The following is a 21,067-nucleotide window of genomic DNA, read 5'->3' on the forward strand; positions in this document are numbered from 1 at the left end:
TAAGTAAATTATTTGAGACAACACAGGACTCATGCAAGTCAGGAAAGCACAGTCCCTCCTTGTCTACTGTAGGTGGTTCTTTAACCCTGTTGTGTGTACCACCTGTCTGTGTGTACATTTACTTAACCTTTCTTAAGCACATGTCTTACGATGACTTGACTCTACACCAATCAGTGATGGAGCACACTTCTGTCAAGAAAAAAAATACAGTTTACCGACTGTGCAGGTTTCAGGATTGGTGCAATAATCAAAAACTGTGCATGTGCGCACACGCACGTGTGTGTCTGTGTATCCTTGTGTCTGCTCCCTCCCCAATGTGCTTTCCACACCCGTCACTATGAAATATGAAACATCTAAGGCAAGCTTGCTGACTTAACACTAGGAGCAGTATAGATGTGATCTTGTAATATATGCCATACTACAATGGTGAGAAGGGGGGGCTTGGAAAATGTATCCGTGCCAAACGGATGACCTGCTACTGACAGGTAAGTGTTTCAAATTCATATTTACCATTTGCGGAGCTGAAGGGAGCCAAGAACATTTTATCAGTCAACGGCTTGTCTACCAGGAGCCTGCCCTGCCAAACAGACCTTTTGTAATTATGTTGGCAGTCGGAAGATCTGGGCAGCGTGTGTGGACAGCACATCACTTCTGACCATACCAAAGATGTCTTTCTCTGTTTAGTACGTAGGTTGATAGACAGGTAAATTATGGACTCTTCTAGTACCACCCCCACACCCACATCACAGCCTTGAGAATGAATGTGAGCAACAAGGAGGGGTGTATTTGGGTGACTGGCTGGTTGAGAATCTGTTCATGTCGGGGCAGTCATGCATGGTTTCTCACGACAACTCTGAGGTCAGCTTGGAGGCCGAGCTTCTGATGGCTGCAATAAGCAGGCGCGGCGGAGAGAGATGATCTGAGGTCTGCGGGTAGGGTCTATAACAACAGACTTAAATCAGGCCAAACAAGCCCCTGTCGGGAGTTTAACCTTTACAAGACAAACTGGGAAGCGGCCCATTGATCGGCTGCGGCGGTCCCCTACCACAAGGCTCTCCGTGGAGGTCCGGGCCCAGATGGCCATCACTCTTCACCTGGTCAGGAGCACTGTAATTTGGCTGTCGCAGGACAGTGATGAGATACCATGTTGATGAACTGAAGATGCGCAGAAGGCCAATTTTGGTCAGGTCAGATGATTTTTAACAAGTTCAAGTTCACTTGCTGAAATACAGAGATGCATTTCTCTCTGTCTCTCTCTCTCTCTCTCTCTCTCTCTCTCTCTCTAACACACACACACACACACACACACACAGATTACATTAGTTGCACATATATGCACATCCACACACAAGCACACATTCTCTAACCAAAACATGCTTACCTACACACTCGTGCAACCACACATGTGCAAATGTGCCCACACACACACACACACACACACACACCATTAGATTATGCTGTGGCGACAGAGAGCTGCACTCATCAGGAGAGACAACAGAGCAGCAGCTTATTAAAATGTTATTGAGTGCCGAGGCTCCTCACATTTAAAATATGACTCAAGCTGTCCCATCTACATTCAATAGTCTCCCTAATGAACCTGTGTGTGTGCATGTCATCCAGAGCCCCCTGGAAAAACTTGCCCGGGCGTGTGAGAGACTAACGGCATGTCGGCATGTGTGAATAAAGGCGCTGGGGGTAATTGTGTGGCTGGCCGGTAAATGACAGAGATAAGGAGCAGCGAGTGGATGCAGTGTCAAAAAGAGGAGTTTCCCCCCGCACTACGCGATTGCTCTTCCTTTCCCCTCACCGTGTGAGGAGGGCCCAGACAATATCTCCAGGAAGAGAAATTCACACTCAGCTACCCATGCTGATAACGACATCATCTTTCCTGAGAGAGAGAGAGAGGGGGGGGGATAGAGAGAGGGAGAGAGAGAGAGAGAGAGGAGAGAGAGAGGGGGGATAGAGAGGGAGAGAGGGGGGGGGATAGAGAGAGAGAGAGAGAGAGGAGAGAGAGGGGGGGATAGAGAGAGGGAGAGAGAGAGGGGGGGGATAGAGAGAGAGAGGGAGAGGGAGAGAGAGAGAGAGAGATGGGTGCAGTAGTGAGGGCTTGACAGGAGCGAGAGCATTAACAAGACAATGGCAGACACTCCAGTCCCTCCGACGTTCTCATCGTTCAGGATAATAATGCCTGTAGCTCCCCCTCACCTCCACCACTGCCTCCACCACCACGCCGCCCGGGGCCTGTAGCTGAGCAGAACAGCCAGCGTCCAGACTGCTCCGACTGTGCAGCACCACACGGCTCAAGACGCCGAACACCACCAGTCAAGGAGAGGGAGGGAGAACGGCTTCTATTTAGAGCGGTAGACTGGATGGGTTTATTTTAGTACGGAAAAGCGCTTTTCCCCCCATTGCAGCCACGTCGACGCACTCAGCCGATAGACCGCTCGCGTCGGGTGTGCAGGGGGAAATGGGGGAAGACCGCAGCTCTGCGGTGCTTGTGAAGCAGACGTTTGGATCTAAACGAGAAGAGAAGAAGAGGAAGAAGAGAAGAGAAGATGAATAAGGGGAAGAGACGATGAAGAGAAGAGAAGCTGAGGAAGAGAAGACGAGAAGATGAGAAGCTGACAGGATGGATGCACCCGAAGCTTACCACATCGTCAGTTTTCATTCATGCAGAGCTTGTGATAATTGAGGCTTTCTAAGCTTTTTTATGTCGCTGTAAAATAAAACATATGGCAGTGCCAGCCTTTGTGAGGAGAAGCAAAACAAAGCTTAGCTTTGAAGAGCTTATCTATGAAAATAGCCTTTGTTTATCAGCTTGACCTTTTTCTGAAAATATAAAAGAACTCTAATCTTTCAGTATGTTCTGGGAAAAATCTTCATTACAAATGAATGCTTTACAAAATCATGATTGCTGGATAGCTTAGAAATTGAATAAATTTTAGAATAAAATCTAAATTATAGATAATCTTATTCATATTTTATAATTTTAAATCAAGAGTATCCAGGCACTGTTAAGTTCCCAAGTTCGTGCTTAAATACTTCCAGGAGTATGCAGGCTAAACACATTTAGTCTTCCATTAACATAGGGGATGGATAGATGGATAGTGAATACATATAAGACTACTGTCATGGTGCACTAAGCACCCCTCCTGAGGAACACGCCCACCGCCACGCACACACATTGCACCTTCCCCATTCCCCAGTTGCCTGACTGGGAGTCTGTGCTTTGTTTTCCTCCTTACTTTCTCCCCTTATATAAATCCCGCAGGTTTGCTTGTCCAGCGGTGCACATTGCTCGCCTGTTCTGTGCCAAAGAAGATGCCCAGAGTGCTGCTGCTACTCTGCTGCATCTTAAACGCCTCCAGTACTACTGCCAGCGATTATGGTTTCTGTTTGCATTTCTGCCAGCCTGCCACTGTGCTCTTTTGTTTCACGTCGTATTCCTATGATCAAGAATAAACACACCCCTTTCCTACACTCATGTCTCGCTCTCACCCTGCAGATGTCAACTGTATTCAAACAAAACATTCAAGACACAAAAAGTGATTGCTGAGGTCAAAACCACAAAGCCTGGCTTATTTTCATTGTGGTCCCCTGTAAAAAAAACAACAACAAGATGATAAGAAACAATAAATGAAAATTGCATTGAAATATTACAAAAATACTACAATGTGTCATGTAGCAGTTATTTCTTCAATGTATGTTTAAAGCTGCTCTCAACTTGTAAGTGGTTAAGAAAAATGTGGTTTTGCCCATTAAACTATTAAATCTCAGTAGCCTAAGTTTAGTAGCACTCCCTCTAATTTTATATTTGTGAAGACCTTTTACTAAATGAATAATGTAGGGAGCTTGGAACTAGTTTATTTAGACTTTTGTGGGTAAGTCTCAATTTCACTTACTCTCTACCAGAATAAAGTTTTAAAAAGTGGTTACATCTATTAAAGCCGCTTTCCTAGCTAGAAATGTAGTCTTTAGTGTCCAGTTGTAATTAATGCTATTCGATTTAAATTAAAGCATGTATAATCTAAAGGTTTTGTTAGCCTATTTTGAGAACCTAACATGATGGCCTCCATTTATCAGACAACCAAGTTTCTACCTTCTACCAGTTTTATCTTTATGAGACACTAACAATGCAGCATTTTCAGCCTAAAGAAAATGTTTGTGTGAGCAAACAGTTTTAAAAACATTAATATACAATGAAAATTAAAGGTCCAAGAATGTTTCCCTGAGGTACTCCACATACAATTTCTTTAGAACTTGAAAGTATCCAATTTATATCAGCTCTATGAGATCCTCCTGTGAGATCAAATTTAGCTCTCTCATTGGCCATCTCCCAAAAGTCTATCATTTTTAATTTATATTGCAAAATGTTATAATTTATAGTATTCTTTTTGGGATCCAATATGACCATGCCATGAAAATGTCCTTCTTCCCAATAAGATCAGTTAAATACAACAAACAAGTTTATGTGGAACGCGATCTCATAAAATAAACCATGCCATGAAAAATGATCTGCTCATGAATAAACTTTTCCATAAACTAAATGAATAAGACTAAGACTTGTTTGTAATTCCCCTCTTCGGTTTTACTAGCTTTTTAAAAGAGGAACAATTCACACAATCTTGAACTCCTCTTGTACCGTTGCCTTGTTCAGTGGAAAAATTAATAATATGACTAATACAAGGAGTAATGACTCTTGTAGAGTCACTTTCAGTCCTGGCAGGAATCTCATTTAAACCCACTGCCTTATTAGGTTTGAGTTCACTTAATATGTTTCATACCGTGGCTTCGTTAGCTTTATTGAAAGAAAAGCATACAGACTGGATACCTTACTGGGCATAAATGTTTTGTACTTGCTTTTCATTATACAAACGACAATGTTTAGGAAGTTGTTCTAAATCTGTAGCTATTGTTGTAAAATAGGTATTCGGATATTCGGCAATTTCTTTTATATCAGAAGTAATTCTTCTCGTAAATATTTAAGTTAACCTTTGTAGAGCTATGTGTTGAATGTTTCCTGTATCCTAACCCCTTCCACAGATTTTGGAGCTCTTTTTTATATTCAATTACTTTATCTTTTAAAAAGGGTCAGAGAACACAATAATTACAAGCGACAAAAGATTGCATAAATCCATTGTCATAAATCAGACAATGGCTATAAAATTATTTTCACACTAGCTCCACTATTTTGAGACATTTTGAACAACTGGGGTTGGCTCTGAACCTGTCTGAGACAGGACATGAACAGGGAAGCAGGTTAGCAGAGCACAACTGGACAGTCACAAAAGTTATAGCAGCCTGGGATCTTGAACTCTCCACAACTAGTTAGACACTCATATGTCTATATGTGCATCTGTATGTCAGTTAATTCTTTCGAAGGCTTGGCAAAAGAAGGCCTCTACTGTTGTATAGGCCCAAACATAAGCACCTTGACTTCACTAAGCATTACTGACCAAAATCGGATTCTGCAGATGGATAAGACTAAAGTAGAGCCTTCAGCAACAAACAAATGCTAGTTTGACATGAAAAGAGTGAAGGTCAGGCAGAAAATAACCTAATCCCAGCTGTGAAATATGACAGTGGGTTTGTGATGCTGTGAGGTTGTTTTCCTTCCAAAGACCATGGGAATCTTGTTAGGATACACGGAATCACAGGGTTTAGATTAAAATCTGGCTACCTGTCAGGAGACTGAGGTTGGTGATGGGCAGAGATTCCACAAGCTAGCAGCAAGGAATCAGAAAGATATAAAGATTTTTGTATGCAGGATCGGTCTAAGGTCCATTGTTTTTTGTTTTCACATCTCACTCAGCATTATGAGAGAAGAATTTATTTTGGAAAAAAAAGAGAGGAAAGTGGCCTAGAAATGTAAGGGTGTTAGTACCTGTGATGTGAGCTTTTTATATGCCTTTTCTACTTCCAATGTTACAAATTCGATTTATCTAATTTGTTTCAGTGTAAGATTAAGCTGATAAATTACTTTGGCTTTTTTTCTCCCACTTATTTGCTCAACATTACTATGGGTGTTAGTAATTCTGGAAGGCTATGCCTTTTTTTAACTACAGCTCTAACAAAAGACGCATCCCATTGTAAATAATTTACAATTAATTGCGAAGCCATCTGTCAAATTTAGACTCAGATGATTTACTCATTTTCAGTTGAATAAACATTCTACTTGATATCTGCATTATGTTACTGAAAAGTAGGTTATGTGAATAATTCACATTGTACTAGGATGGGGGGATCTTTTGTAAAAATCCACCTGATAAAAATAATGCATTTCTGTGACTTTTGTAAAATCCCAAAGGATTGAAATGTTTTACTTGTTATGACAAAAAGGTCCACATATAATCAAAAACAAAAAGTTTAGAGTTAACGGTTTTGATTGCACGGGCTATGTGTGTCGTTGCACTTTCGAGTCAAGGGCAAATCCAGCGTCGGACCTGACAATCAGCTGACTTAAGGCGGAGGAGACGACCCGGAGCAGACAGAGCACTCTCCAGTGAGAGGTCTCCGCTCGCGCTCCTCACTCAAACAGGAGAAAAGCTCGTGCTCTAAGATCATGACATTATTGCACGAGGCGTGACTCGGTACAGCCTCCCGCCTCTCAACCTCGCGCACCTGTCACACTGCATTTCTTTTTTTGTTTTTTGTTTCTTGTGTGAGGGAACTCCGGTCTTCGCTGTCAACCGCTGCCAGAGTCGATAGGTCGGTGTAACGGAGGACCTTGTCGCTTAGCACTGACTGCGTTTTGCGAGGCAAATATATTAAAAGGGTTTCTTAGAAGAGGAAAGAAAATAATATTTGGGGATATCAAGAAAGTAGGCTACTGATGCGATGGTTTCATCTTCAGTAACCGGCAGGTAAGTGACAAGCGTTTCGTTATTTCTTTGAGCACTTTGAAACGGTTTTACAGCTATAGCACTTACGTTAATAATTAACAAACAAAGGTTCTTCGGAAACACGTACAGCTGCTATTGTTGTTATGTAACATGTAAATCAGTATAGAAATGTAACCAACGGGTCTAAGGGGGAACTGGTGAGACTTAACCTATACTTAGAGTCGTTCGTATGAAGTGAAAATCCCTTCACCTCACGAACTAAACGGCCGGGGGAGAATTCTGGCCCCTTATATAACCTGTCACATCCAGTGATGTCTGTGTCTCGCTCTCCCTGCACACGCGCGCGATGTTGCTGCTGCCGCATGCACGTCTCCGTCTGTGCCCTGTCCACATATCACGCCAGGTCCTCCGGTTCTTGGGGAACTGACCGGCTTGTCACTGAGAATGATATTTTTATAAAAGTTAAGTTCATGTAAATTTTTAGTATATTATTAGCAACTGCACATGATACAGGTTGATATCTGTGATCTGAGATGGCTCAAACCGTATGTTTCTTTTCAAAGGCCATCAAAAATTATGTTTTGTGTCGTCTGTTATTGAATATATTGAATATATATATATATATATATATATATATATATATATATATATATATATATATATATATATATAGACAACATATTCCCATATATATAAATATATATATGCCAACATATATAGCCAGAGTGAATGGTGGTTCTTAACAGAACATTGCACTAATATACATCAGTACCTACTGCATAGAGGATGGATGCAAAATTTGAGCATTGAAACTATGAGCAATCAAAGAATCTATATAGCACACAAACAAGCATATAGTACAAAAAGCACTGTAAACAAGCACATGGCAAAATCAGACACCCAACCTGTGCCAAAGCAGTAAGACTAGCAAGTAACAGCAAACAACTCTCCTGGTCGTTGCTCTCTCTCTCTCTCTCTCTCTCTCTCTCTCTCTCTCTCTCTCTCTCTCTCTCTCTCTCTCTCTCTGTCTCTCTCAGTAACAGCTTTATTTGAGGCATGGCATACCTATGGCAGGCAGGCATGGAGATCTGCTCTTCCTTCAGGCTTGGTTCGGGCTCCTCCTTTGAAATCTCTTTCCCAGTGCCTTTCATGGTTGCCACATACGTAAACGAGAAGCCTTTGATGTTTCACTTGCTGAATGGGCTGCATAGGAAACCCTTTGGAGTATGCTAACGCTGGCCAATTGACTTGTGAGCCTTTTGATTAGCACACTCATTTGCCAGGATGTCTTTGCCATGCACTACGCACCATGAAACTGAATAAAAGTCTTAACTCCTCCGGTGTTCTTTTTCCGGCTGAACAGAAGAAGCGAAGCTTTTAGAATATTTAGGATGTTTCTGCAGTTCTTATTAGAATTCATGTGTTGTAGGCAGCTAAGCCCAGTTCTCGGAGCTCCAGGATAATGAAGATATTGAGCATTAGGTGGCGATTATGCTCTCAGCTATGCAAAATTAATGAGTCGGAGAAATATATCAAAGGATGGACCTTGGAGATGCAGTAGCCTCAAGGACGCCTACATTAATAATGTTGTTAATTTTGCTGGCCTTTCTGTGCTGAAGTTTGATTTTCTTAATTCATTTTTCTTTAATGTGTAGGCTTATGCCCATCTCAAAGATTTTTTTAATGCCCTCATACATCTTAACAGGCCTCTATAAAGGACTGGATTGATTTCTATTAATTAGTCAAACTCCGTTACATTTAAGGATCCAAGTCTGTTCATATGAAGTCAGATAACATTTAATAGGTCAACCAAATCCCCAGCTAGTTCCTTGCTTCAACATACATTCTTAAACAAGCTCTTACAAGACAGGTTGCTCCGTGTACTACCTGGTAAAAGTAATGTGATAGCAGTCTACAGTCAGTAGGTGGCAAAGTCCTCTCGCGGAAGAGAAGAAATTTATCATTGAAAAGTTGACGTGCACTGTGTTACACTTCTGAAAAGTCTCTCTCTCTCCCCCTCCCTCTCTCGCTCTCTGCTGAGCTTATATAAACTTTCTATAATGTCAGTCCCTATAGAAATCCTCTCCTTTAAAGTTAACTCGATAGGACTAGAAGTCTTAGGATTGTGCTGGCTGATATAAGCATTGTGAAATCCTTGCTAAATATTCCATTCAGTCTTTTAAATTGGCTAAGAGAAAATGGTATAATGGTTTTTAATCAGCAAGGGCTTTTCTCCACTATCAGTTTATTTAATGGTGTTAAAGATGTAAAGTACAGGAAAGTCATTTAATTGTTGCATTCTGCGTTACAGGCACACTACAGTGCTGGTTTATTCATTTTTAGGATCTTTCTTTAGTCTCTTAGTTTTTCCATGTGGAGCTATTGTGGTAAAAGTTGGTAACTATAAATTAGTGTCTAATTAATTAATTGCAGAAATAATTCATTGACTCTTGAGTTTCAAAATCATACCCTGCACCACTGCTAAATGCTTCATCCTAAAAGTTAGATTTTTTAAAACTGGATTTTGCTATCCCGATCATACACATACACATTCATGACCACATTCGTCATAGTGTGTTTCTTTAGGTGAGAATCAGCTCCCAGATTGCTGTACACTCTGCCTTACAACAGATTCAGACAGGCTCTCTTAGGAGAGTTCTCTCTTCGACAACTGCAAAGCTAAATAGCAGAAACCTTGGCAGAAAATACAAGAAGCTCTCTCTCCCTTGTGCAAGGTGCTAGGGTTAGAGCGTCCTCTTAGCACTGTCAGTGTGCTACCATCAGTGGATATGTCAGTTTACCAAACTGATGTTGGAGAAACACTTTGAACTATAACTAACCGGTAAGATTGTTGGCAGCTGAAAGATCATTTCATAGCTGATATTGCAAGGTTGAACTGGAAAATGCTTTCCCTGATTTAGTCCAAATTTATATTTTTTGCATTTCTTTTTAAAGCACATTCTAATCCAAATCCTCAATAAATCCCTAACATGTGTCAATATGGCTTCTCTGTTTGAGGGGTTTTATATCACTTCCTGCAATAGAGCTGTCATTTAGACACTGAATTGCATGAAAGGGCTTATACTGCCTCGTATTAAGTGGCAGCTAGTCAGCCTTTTGAAAGGAGATCATAGAAGTAATTACTGAGGCAAACAGTGTCAGTCCTTCAGTACCCTCTCTACATAGACAGTCCCATAAAGAGGCCACTGGTTATCATTTGAACACACAAACTGTAAATGTTGCATACCTTATTGCATAAATAGCCAAGCTCGGCTTTCAGATATTCACGCTGCCTCTCAATTAGAAAGCGGAGTTGTTGCGGGGTGGGGGGGGTGGGGGGGTGGATTGAAAATATGATCTTAACGCCCATATAACGATGCAAATTATTGTATAATTAAACCTTGTTGGTGTAGAGGAATTCAGTAAATGGGTAAGATGAGCCACATAATGTGGAGTGGGGTGAGAGAGAACGCGAGAGTAGAGTGAGAAAAAAGAAGAGATTATAGAGGAGTGTTTGATGCCAGGTCTGGCTGTGGGAATCCTAGTGGGCCTTCAGGGCTAGACTGCTCTCTCAAAGCATCAATAATGAATGAAAGATATCTTGTTCAGTAAGGAACCAAACCTAGCTGGCATACTGATTACTTACCATGAACCCTATGTAAAAATTGCATCTGAGTGTTTAGTTTGCCTCAATAAAACCTAGCACTTTTGAATGATATTGGGTTTAGAAAGGGGTAAAGTAGTGTCTTTTATCCTAAAGGTTTTTTAGGGAGGGACAATCTTAGGGATTAAGCTTTAAATATCATCAGATTTGGATATACTTTAGATATGCTTTTGGGTTTTACAGTTTTTAAATGACTTTTACAGTTTTTCAATGAGTGTGCATGCTTATGTCACATACTTGGAGATTATGGCCCACACCTGCCCAGGCTATTCTGCCTTCTGTTTAATCAGGCTGATCTTCAGAATTTATTTCATACAAATATCAAATGTTTGACGCCTCCAAACTGTCAGCCTACACTTGCAAACAAAGGCAAGGAGTGAATTAATGAGTTGATGGGGCCCGTGTTATGAGACCAAGGCAAAATGCGTGCCATTTAAACATTTGCGAAGTGTTTCGTGGGCCGGAGCAGACACTAATGTGTGGTGAAGGCGTGGCCCCGCCCCTTTGTTGCCCCTTTCATCGGCTCCCACCTCGCCCCCGCTAACTTTCTGAAAGGGAGGGGGGAGGGGCTTGCATCGCCCCACCGCAGATGTTACTTGAAGGATACCCCATTTCGGCTTTAAAAACAGTCCTCGTTTGCATTGCAAATGCCTCGCATTCTCATTTTGAGCCGCCCTCGCCCTGTTACCCGACGCGCTGCTGGCGCTCGTGAGTGCAGCATGCCGGTGGGACTCTCCGCCGTGCTCTCGCCCCCCTCCCTGTGTCCCCTTCCCTCCGCTCTTCCGTCTGCCTGCCATTCGGAGTCCGCACCTCCGGTTTCGGGACGGGGGGGGGGAGTGGTTCCTCAGGGTTTCAGGTGCGGAGCCAACGACTTTGCTCATGACCTTGTTTACTGAGATTTCATCTGTTTCATTTGCAGTGCTTTAATTGGTCGAATGGATCTCGCTGTATCTTGAAGTGTACAGTATTCATAACCTCGGGGTAGCAACAATGTGAGCAGAGGCACATTTGATGGGGACAGCAGGTTTTAGAATTGAGGAAAAAAATATATAGTGTCAGCTACAGAAATTCAAAGGAGATTCTGGAGAAATTCCGGAGAGATCCGGAGAAGGGGCGCAATGCAGCAGATTCCTCAGCCGCGTGACAGTGGACAAATCTCAGCAACACGGCTCAGATTATTTCTCCCCTCCAAGATCTTTTCAGCTCTCACTCCCTCCCATCCCTCCATTTCACTTCTCCTTCCTTACATTATTTCCCTCCCTCCTTCCCTTTCTCTCGTTCCCTCTCTCTCTCTCTCTCTCTCTCTCTCTCTCTCTCGGTCTCTTTGCCTCACAAATGAGTTCATTTCAGTCTCTTCTGTGGTTCCATGGAAGTAATTACAGCATCCACATTAAAAAATATGCCGTTCAAAAAAGGCTCCCCTCACAGCCCAAGACTTTCACTTCCTTTTATTAGCCTGGAACGTAGGCGGCCTTAATGAGGCAAACGGAATAAATCTCGTTACTTGATGATGTACATGTTCATCCTACTTGTTGCAGGCCTTGCCAGAGTCACTGTTTCTGTAGCAAATTGGTTGATTGGCAATTACTGTGAGGCTAAATAAACCTGTCCGGGTTTGAACCCTTCTTTGTGGTCCACCTTATAGATTCCTCAGGAACTCCTGAGTTAGAAGCTGCATTGTTTACATCTAGCAGACTTCCTCATGGCTTATACAGCATGAACATTCAGCCTCATTTGGGCATGGAAGACTGCTGTTCAAGGCAGTCTGCAGGCTTCTACACAACCACGTTCATTGTGTGTTATCCTAAAGCAGCCTATGTTTCTCTTTAACAGCAGGCTTGCAGCTGTAGGTTTCTTGCTACTAGCCTGAACAGTGATTCACCTCTTGCTGAACCTCGGCAGTAGGTAGACGCCAGTGTGGCTGCTGGCATCATTGAGCTGTTGGCTGTGCCAAGTGTTTGTACCCGTCCGCCATGTCTAGCGAGGGGTCTTCCTTGGCTATCTGCCTTTTCCCCACCAATCCCCAAAGAATGCCAGGAGAAACAGGCAGGCAGTGGTACAGTCCTCTTCAGTACTGCATGGCCAATCAGCAAATTTAAAAAAAATCTCAGCATAATACCTGCTAAAATGCTCTAAAAAAGCCTGTGGCCTGTGTTGCCATGCTGTTGCAGCTGCAGAGTTGGGTTTTTTGGTTGCTTCTGCATCCCAGAATTATTTTGGGAAAGAACTGGAAATCAAGCTCCACCTTCACCTCCTCTGCATGTCCTTCCGGCCTTCCTCCCTCCTACTTCCTGTGAGACTTCCTCTTTGGTGAGCCGGAAAGCTCCTGCTACTTGGCAGAGGGTCTGCTCCGTCCTCCACTAGCAGCAATGACTGATTAAGAGCATGGTGCTTTGAGAGCTATAACACAAATCTTCTTTGACATCTGAAGGTTTTATTTTTCTCTCTCAGGAAGCCACTTGAGTATCTGCATAAACATAATACTTTGGCCTAAGTAAATGTTTACCCGTCCACGCTGCTAACCTGTGCTCATAGTGCTGCACAACTGACGTGTCCTCAATATTCCTTCCAGTTAGCAGATACCCATTTAGAAAGAGGGGAGAGAAAGTAGCAGGCCAAATACAGAACTGTGGAAAGTCAACTGGGATTGCATCAAAATTTATAGTTCTTGTAACATAGTTTAACTTACCTAATCCAGACAACCTCTGCTCCATCACTGCCCCAAAACTATGAAGAGATGTTATAAAGTCTGACACTTCAGTCAAAAGATTAGCAGTTTTTATATAGAATTCTTTGATGTTCTCTGACATTATGAATTTAGTCTCTTTATCCTATCAAATTGTCATCAAAACACTACATCTCAAACATCATAAATCGTGCTGTGATGAAAAAGATGTCAGATGGACTCCCACTGTGTTCTTATCAAACAGCCAAACAGCATCCCCCCCATAAGATGTTTGTGCTGGCACGATGCCGTTTTTTCAAAAGAGCAAATGTCCCTGATCAAAAATGCCATGAATGGTGAAGCAAATTGTGTTTGAAACAAGGGCGTCATCTTTGAAGTACTGAAGACGAGTTGCATCTGGAGCATAGTCAAAATGCCAAACTTTTGTGGAAAGAGCACAGAGGATCTTATCTTGTTCAGCTGGACTGCCAGAGTCTGTTCATGACCCACATCATCACATCTGAGCAGCTAAACACTCTCAGCCATGCCTGTTAATCTTGACATTAACTTGAACATTTCAAATCAAAGGCCTTTTTTTTGTCCCATTTAATTGTATGTTCCAAGAAACAGCAAAAACATTGTAGATTTCTGTGACAGCTACAAAAAGTCCTCAAATGTGACCACTTCCACTTGTTGGCCTTTTTGTGACACTTTAAATACTGTGTCTCCTTGTGTTTTATCCTAGTGTTCCTAATGAGATTCTAATTGCACTTGTGCAATTAACGTTGGGCAGCCAATAGTTAGCCCTGCCATTTGAAGATGTTACCGCAAGTTCATGAAGCCTTTAATTGCACGCATAGGGCCCTGAGAAAATGGGACATCAGTGGCAGAATCCATACCGAAGCACTGCGCTTCAGACAACAGCGGGAATAAGGGGTGTGACGACGCACGATGAGAGCACTTTAAAGCGCGCCTCTGAGGGAGTGCTCTTATACGGAGGAGTCAGACAGATGAGCCGTGCTCGTCCGCCCAAGGAATTTAAATGATTTGCTGCCTATGGAACCTCTCTGTATAAAACACCCGGGCTAGTCAGTGGAGTCATTCTCATTTGGAGGGCTGTGCGCTTAAAAAGGCATGGGGTGGACAATGGGAGCAGCAGCGGTGTGTAGCGCTTTTAGTCATGAAAGGAACGAGTTTGTGCCTATATTCCCAGCCGTCAGGTTTTCATCTTCAAATGGACTCGCTCTCTGTCTGTCTCTTCGTCACTTTCATTTTTTTTGCTCACATGCTGGCCTGAATATTAATATAGGACTGCAAACATGGACCTTAGAACCCAACAGTTCCATCAGGAACTTGATATTATAGAACCTCGTGGGCTAGCTTTCATAATGGAACGAACTGCAGCCCTTCTGTTTGTTGGGACTAGCAACGTTGGGTTCATGTGTTTGGTTGGGTGACAGAAACTGGGTGAGAAACTCAGTGTGTCTGTGTGTGTGTGTGTGTGTGTGTGTTTGTTTGTCAGTGTTAGTGTCAGCCAGTTAAATTCAGTAACAGGGATGAGTATCAGAGGTCAGGCCAGGCCTGAGGGCATTCTGCACAGGGTTGCGTGTCAAAAACTGAGGAGGTGAAAGCAGAGAACATCAAGCACTTCCAGTGCTAAAGTCCTTATACTGCAGGTATGCAGGCAGGCACTACAGGAAAACCTCTACCATGAATGGCACAAATCTATCATGGCATGTTTTAGACTTTACATGTGGTCCACAGAGAGGTTTTTTGAATGTTTAACACATACATTTTTGTACCTTCTGAATCTTACATATATACATATTCCCATGTTCTTATACCTTTTTGCAATGCATACAAGCTACACATGCACACACTTGGCCAGTGGTTTCCTCTCAACCTAGATCGATCCCCTCTTTCTCTCTCTGATCTCTCCATGATGGATTGTGACCTTACCTTTCCCCTTTGGCATTGTCTTTGTCCCGCTCCATGAGGAATGGACACAGGAACCCAAACCAATGATCTTTTTCGCATCCACAAAAAGGACTCTGAGCTCGAATAATTCAATTTGTATCTATCAAAGCAGACGCTGCGCTCATGGGCTTTTACCCAGCATGACCTGCGCTAAAGGATGGCAAGTTGCTCCCTTTTTCTGTATCACAAATCCAGATTCTCTCCCCAATGTTGTAGCACATCCACAAAGCACAAAGGATACTGGACTGGCTTGTTTATGGTAGAATACTGATCAGAAACTTAAAATGTAAACCCCACACCACCACTGCATATATTCAAGGGGTTTTGTTGATAGAATTTAACTGAAGGTATATACTTTAAAACACCTGGCCTTATATATATAACTGTACTTGTGTAACCAGTTATGATTTGAAGCAGATCAGATGTCAGTTCCATATTTTTAATCTGATGTCACATTTTGTAAGTGTTATAAGTGATCTTTTATAAATACACTGAATTATGAACCATCAGCTCAGAATGCAAATAGAGCAGCACGTCTGACCTCTAGATGACCAGCAAGAAAAGGTCAGTTGTGAAAATACTTGAGTCCACTGCTACTGAATGCCAGGATATGTGACTGACAACAGCGAGAGAGAGAGAGCCCTTTGGGAAGGAGATCAATCTCAGGCAGCACAGGCTCATAAAGAATGGGCACAGGAGAGGGTTTGTGTCAGAGCAAGAATGAGGGGTCTTCTATCCTGAGCCTCACCAATAAACACCCAGACTTGATACACACATGGTGGTAAGTGCATGCAGACCCACATCAGCATAAACACACACACACACACACACACACACACACGCACACACACACACACACACGCACACGTGCACGTACATGCACACGAACAAGCGCAGACATTAAGACAGCTAGTTAATTATCTCAGATTTCCCAGAACCCCAGATTTACAACCACTTAAGCAATATAGCTGCATTCCCATCTCTCACTTTACCATCAGGAATTTAAACACACATATTCACATTTGCACCAAAGCAAAATGTGGTCCATTTACTGTTCCCTGTGCACCCCAGAGTATCAGATCTATATTCATCTGTCCATCAACCAGGCTCTTAATGTCTGCTGCATTCTTCAGCATGTTTGCACAGCTGGCGCTGTGTAAAATCTGACCCCGGGCCGCCAAGGAGAAGTCTGCACCTGTCAGTCTGCCAGTTTATGAAGTTACAGACTATGAAATGCATACATTGCACAACACCATGATAGGGGCAGAAATGCATGCTTTTCAGTATTGTCTAAATCCAGGAGTCCAGACCAGCAGGATCCAGAAGTCCAGATCATCAGCATCCAGGAGTCAAGACCAGCAGGACCATACTAGTGAAGTTCAGTGGTCCCCCCCTAATGTGCCTGATACATCTCTTGCAGGACTTTACAATGAGCTGATGAGCTGAACTACATATGCATAGGCAAAACACTAAACAGTGCAGTGATGGTAGTCCTCAGGAGTTCATCTGACTGTTTCCTTATGTCATTACTTCCAGACCCTAAACCCTGAGTTGTTGTTACCAATATCTACATAGTATTAACCATAAACATTGCAAGTAAACATGCATGTGTTACTGCACACCTCTTCAGACATGCATGACTTTTGAATGCAGGACTCAGTTTACTAGTAGGATCAGACTAATTTAATTAAGGTTGACCTTAATTATGAGCAACATCACACTTGCTTATTGTGCTTTTTTCTCTGTATGCACCAGAAGTTCAAACGGGCATTAAAAACACAGTCCCTGACAAATACATTCTACTGCCCTGAGAAGGGGTGATTACATTTTATTGCCCCACGAATAAGGAGGAGAACAGCTGTTTTAATTGGGCTAAGTGGGAGAGATGGAATATTCTCTGTGGGTGGCTCAGGTACAATTCCCATACCCTGTAGCCTGAAGGAATGCTCATTACTGACATACCACTGCAGCAGCCCAGGTTTAAACACAACTTTAAACATAGAACCAGACTGGAGAGTTTTGCCTTTTTGCCAATTAGTTAAAACAGTCGATGATTGCCCAAATTGTACCCATTTGCCTCGCACGTGATACAATGGCAGTTTTATCAGGTGGTGGGTGGTAAATTTGGTTTCAAGTGTTCAAACATCTCACAACTAGATCGACAGACCTGTTGTGAGCGGAGGAGTGGGTAGCGGGTGGGGGTGCAGAGTGAGAGTTTTGTGCCACCAGCTCTCCAGCCAGAACATTTGTCTCCGATGATGATTTGTGTCCTGTTTAAATGACCATTAGGGTGTGCAGTTTCCACGCCGACGTAGGCAGGAGAGATGGATGGTCCTCCTGGGGTCTTTCATGCCATCACTCTCACTGGATATGTCAATATGAGAGGAAGTGTCAGATTGCATCAATAGAAGAAGGATAAGAAATTGCTCGCACTAAGCAATTACCTGCCTGTAATTGATAAATTTCATATTTTTCATTTTGCATGGAGCATAGATTTTGTCCCAGGCCTCCCTCCTTAGCACAGCGCTGCAGTTGCTTGTCTGTGTAAATTAGAGATAGATGAGCACTGCTGTGCTTAAATGCCAGCACAGGGCGGTGCGTCGCACAGGCAAGCTGAGGGATTGTTCTATGTCTGAAGCGATGAGGGGCTCAAAAACTCTCCGCAATAAAAGCTCTGTGTCATCAACAGTACCACACAGCTAACTTAGAGTCTGTGATGTGGTACAGTTGTGTGTGTGTGTGTGTGTGTGTGTGTGTCGGAGAGAGAGAGAGAGAGAGAGAGAGAGAGAGAGAGAGCGAGCAAGGGTGTGTCATGAAGTTTGAGGGAATGCAGGGTCATCGTCAGAGTTGCATGCCACGTGTTTGGGCAGTTTATTTTGTGTGCAGGCACGTATGTGTATGTGTGTAAGTTGGTGTACCCACATGTGTCCGTGTACTCCCTTTCCAGATACTTCCACCCGTCACCATGTGTAGGACTACATGTCTCCCGGCCAGGCCAGCTCTCCGGTGCAGGAAGGGCGGGGCAGGGGGTGTTGTCCCTGTCCCTGTCCATGTCCCTGCAGTGTGGTCTGTGGATCAGGCAAAGCCAATACACCTACAGCAGCACAGTCAGAGCCCTGCCGTGCTAGCCATCCTGGGCACTGAAAGGGTGAATTAGGTGTGTGTACTTGGGGAAACAGGTTGGAAGGTGTAAGCCTGAACAACTAAAAACTCACTTATCAGCTTTCCAGCCCTGGCCTCGCACTGAAGACAGCCAGCCAGAGGGGTAATTATAGCCGGATCCGTCTTGTTTGTGACATCCGGTGGGTTCACAATGTGCCGCCGTGAAGCTGGGAGAACACACATGCGCGTGCGCTCTCAGTCTTGGCCTTGGATTGGTTCAGGGCCACAGTGGAGAAGAGAGACTTTGATCTGAGCTGCGCACATATGGATGCAATTTCTAGCATTCCAACCAGATTAAAGCATGTTTGGAGAAGTATTTTACTAGCCACATTTCTGGCTGTGGTGAGTAGAGTTTCAAAGAAGGTATAGATTTGGTTACTGTTAATATGGGTTCTTAAGAGGAGTGAAACTAGGGTCAGGAGAGAGAGAGAGAGAGAGAGAGAGAGAGAGAGAGAGAGAGAGAGAGAGAGAGAGAGAGAATGAATACGGGTCTCTTTCAGGATAGTAGTGGAGTTGCTATTTTGTAGTTCTTAAAAACTAAATGGATTGGCTATGAATAGTTCTTGCTGCTTTGAATAGCATGGTGACCTTGTCAGAGGAACGTGCTATTAAATGGTGAGCTGAATAAAAAGAACAGATGCATATGATTTCTCTTTACAAAATATATCATTCTGCCATAAAGGGAAACTGTGTCAGTGAGGACAAGTATGTGTCCTCAAGAAAATCATCTTTTAAAAATATGTCTGTGTTTCTCATACCAAGGGCCTCATTTACTGTGCACTGCCTAGTACTGAAAGAATTTGCAAAGTAGAATGTCCATATATTATATAATAATTGATGTATATAAATAGTTTCTTTCTTTTTTAAGTAGGTTTTATTTGCTATCAATGTTTTCCATTGCATTTACGGTACTCAATTTTGTCACAGTAAGATGTCATTGGAAATACACTGCCACAGACCCAATGCTGAATAAAGACAGCACTGAATACCGGCTGTGTAATCACTGCCCCCCCCCCCCCCCCCCCCAACTGCTATAGGCTTATATCTCTGTCTCTTTCCACAGCGGCAGTATTACAGTACAGGCAGGTTAATCAAGCTCGACGGCGGTAGTGAATTGTTCGGTGCTCCCTCCAGCGTGGGCCAGGGTTAGGGAAGAGTAGGGCCCATTACCGGAGCTGTGGTAGTAACTCTCCGACGGCCATCCCACCCTGCCAGAGGCTGTAGCTCACTGTTACAGCCCATTGCCATGTAACTGCGGGATGGTTACATTTGCGGTGTTGTCGCCATGACGCATTCTCTGGCCTGAACCGTTTTTCAGTCCAACATAGTCCCACACAGTACTATTTTGGTGTGTGAGAAATGATCATTTCATAATGGACAATTCTGCTTGTGTTATGAATGGATTTTATGTTGATGTTTGATATCAATGTTATTTCAGTAAGTTGAGAAATACCAAAAGCAAACAGAGCTTCTCAAGGCTATCACAGAGATTCAGATGAATAGGTGCTGGAGGAAAGGAAAGGCACACAGAACACCTGACAAAAAAAGAAAACAAACCAGTTACAAATATGTACACAGTCATGTAGGTTAGGTATCACTATAGACTTCTCCAACACTGTTAGTCGTCAGTGGAATGGATATGACATATTATATGACATATCTGCAAGCTCCAATTACCGTTTACATTTCCTTCTGACGCATTGCAACTAACCACAAGTGTTTTACTCATGCGTTTTCTCTTCGCAAGTGTGCTGTCGAATTATGCCGACAGAATCCAAATGGCTGTGATAACTCGGAGCGCCTCTCAGAGGAGCCGGGCTAGCCTTAAAACTCCCCGTGGTTTCTTTCCTCTCAATACTTTTCACATTAGCCGTTCCGCTCCGGCTCCCGCCGCCACAGAATCTGCGACCCACGTCTCTGAGGGCAGAGCTCATTGTTTCCCCCGCCCTCTGCCTCTCTCCTGCTTCCTCGAGTCTGTTAGATGCTTTGTACGAGTCCCTCCGTAGGTGCTGAAAGATTAATGGCAGCTATTCATTCGCCTCTACATGAGTCACCTAATGTTTTGACTCCCTGACACTGTAAAGCTGCCCCTTAATGACCATTGTCATGGGAGGCCTGAATGATCACTCCTATTACCACAGAGGAATATGGATTATTATACCAAAAATATGCAGAGCAGCGGCATTCAGATATTAACTGACTATAAATATTAACAGTTCTGTGCAGATTTGATTCAAGCTCGTGGCCACTGATCAATGATTCATTATTACCATAACAGCTATTCTGTATTACCTCATGTGAGAGAAAAATGTGATTAACAGAGAATGAAGACAGACTGGTCCTGCAACTCATAGATTTCATTTTAGGTGCAGCACCATAGCAGTAAGAATTTATCGCTTTATGTCAGGTAGAGCGCTCGATTTAGAATCATTTCAGTCCCTAGAAACCAGCTACTATAATGACACCTTTGTGGGTTTGACACCATTGTGGGTGATTTTTGTCCCCACAGTAGTTAAAAATTTAGTCTAACGCTATTGAACAATGTGAGAAAAGCATGGGAAAGGAAGTTGGACATGACACCAAGCCAGAGACTTCCTTCTGTTTTCTTGTTTCTGTTTTCCTTCTGCCTAAAATATGCCTTAAGTGTTACATTTCTCACCCTGAATGGTAACCGTGGAGGATGTTAACCTTTAGGTTGTGTTCGGCTTTCCAGTATCCAGATGTTGTTTATGCCCAAAATTGGGCCACCAACTGGTT

General features: G+C 43.0%; 1 protein-coding gene across 1 annotated transcript in view; it reads left to right on the forward strand.

Moving 5' to 3' along the window:
• Window positions 1-6,536: 6,536 nt before the first annotated feature.
• LOC113586480 (retinoic acid receptor beta) overlaps window positions 6,537-21,067 on the forward strand; it is a 101,549-nt gene continuing 87,018 nt past the window's right edge. The window contains exon 1 of the mRNA XM_081716292.1: window positions 6,537-6,863. The gene's annotated coding sequence lies outside the window, so the exon portion shown is untranslated. The remainder of the gene's footprint in view (window positions 6,864-21,067) is intronic.

The sequence above is a fragment of the Electrophorus electricus genome, chromosome 6 (assembly GCF_041902795.1).
Source record: "Electrophorus electricus isolate QZ-2024a chromosome 6, ASM4190279v1, whole genome shotgun sequence".
Lineage (NCBI taxonomy): Eukaryota > Metazoa > Chordata > Actinopteri > Gymnotiformes > Gymnotidae > Electrophorus > Electrophorus electricus.